This window comes from Protobothrops mucrosquamatus, unplaced genomic scaffold, assembly GCF_001527695.2.
Source record: "Protobothrops mucrosquamatus isolate PMUCROS unplaced genomic scaffold, P.Mucros_1.0 scaffold2627, whole genome shotgun sequence".
In the NCBI taxonomy this organism is placed as follows: Eukaryota; Metazoa; Chordata; class Lepidosauria; order Squamata; family Viperidae; genus Protobothrops; species Protobothrops mucrosquamatus.
This window is the reverse complement of record NW_015388681.1, coordinates 38346-40038: the sequence shown is the minus strand read 5'-3', so window position 1 is coordinate 40038 and position 1693 is coordinate 38346. Positions and strand designations below refer to the sequence as shown.

At 39.3% G+C, this 1693-nt stretch overlaps 1 pseudogene; it reads right to left on the bottom strand.

The window, feature by feature from the left end:
- Positions 1 to 838: 838 nt before the first annotated feature.
- Positions 839 to 1066, bottom strand: LOC107296076 (annotated as a pseudogene).
- Positions 1067 to 1693: the final 627 nt, after the last annotated feature.

Genomic DNA, 1693 nt, shown 5'->3' with positions numbered 1-1693 from the left:
GATACTCATTTTCTCATAGTTTATTTGAATAAATAAGCTAAAAAATAAGGAATAAATAGTGTGCACGGATCTGGTGAGTAATTATAGCAATATGTACTGTATAGCATGCGAATCCAACACAGGGTGAAGAAAGAATAGGATCCAACTTAGCAAAGAAGTGCAGAGCAGACAGTCATGATCTCATCTTGTGTACAACTAGAAGAACTGGTCCAATCTTCCACTGTTCATAATTTCTGATCATAGCTCTCAATGACAGGAATAGGTCACATATATATATATAATGTGAACCAAAAACTTGCATCATTTAATGTACCATTCATCTTCTCCAATCAGGAAGTACAAGTGGGTGCAATAACGGCATGCAATTATTTTTTTAGTATCAACTGGAATATCTCCATAGGTTAAGATTCACCGGAGGTACAGCATTTGAGAGCCAGTGCTGTGTCATGCACCGTGGGGTTAGGCGTGGGAGGCCACCCAGGTTCTTGTCCACCCTCATCCACAGAAGCTCACTGGGTGAATCACTGTCTTCCAGCCCAACCTATCTCAGGCCTGATAAATGTGGGATAAAAGGAGAAAGGAGTATTGATATGTTCCCTTGGGTTCCTACATTAAAGAAGTGAGATACTAATCGAACAAATAAGTAAGTTATGAAAAGCCAAATGGAAGGGTCTTGGTTAGTAGTAGAATTATTTGGTTTTAATTCCTTTGGAAACCTCTTTGTGGAAATAAAAATGTTAAAGGTGAGGGGAAAGTACACAATATATGAGGAGATTCAGTCTTGAAAATAGGGCTCTGTTTAGAAGGGAGGCATCCTGAGGCACAAAAACTGGCTGCCAGACAGACATGGCGAAGGTTGCAGTTGCTTCTCTTTACAGGCCCAGCTTGGTTCTTCTCCAATGCCGCCTCTTGGAATTGTACCTGATCTTATTGCCAGTTTTCATGCGAATCCACTGTGGAATGGGACGGTTCTGCTTCTGCTTCTTAGTGAGGAACCGCTTCATCTTGAAAGTCTTATGGGACGACATCGTCCAACGTGGCCACCGGCTACCCCAACGGCAGCAGACAAAGAGCTAGTATTAGAATAACTGCTTTGCATACAGAAAATCCAAAATTCAGTGTTTGATATCCCTATATTGGATTAAGAATGAAGTCAATGTGAAAGTCCGAATAACTGCTTCTGCTTAGCATCAACAATAATATATTGGAAGACTAATAATCCGGCACCAGGTAGCGCTATAGGTCCCTCTGCATTACTACTATGAAAATATGCACAGAGATCTCAATATTATATATTAAATTCTCCATTAAAATATTCTAGCAGAAAATCAGAGTACAAATGGTCAGCTGACTGCATTTATCTGGTTGATCTGCTTAACTCTAAAGCTTTCTAAGTTCCCAAGCTTATTTTTAGGCACACTAGACTGGGAAATCCCGACCTTATACACAAAATTAGTACATGATGACGCCAGTATGTATGTAGTGAACGTATACACCACAGGAAATAGATGAGTGGAAAAAGAACCCATCATTTGAAGGTTTCCTGGTAGCTTTTTCACACTAGATTAGAGATAATTTCATAAACTGTAATTCACTGTAGTGTGTGTGTGTGTGTGCCACACAAAATAGTTATACATAATTGTGAGCCTTAAATTTTTTTTATTCTGTCCTTCCTGTCATTTCTTTCACAAAC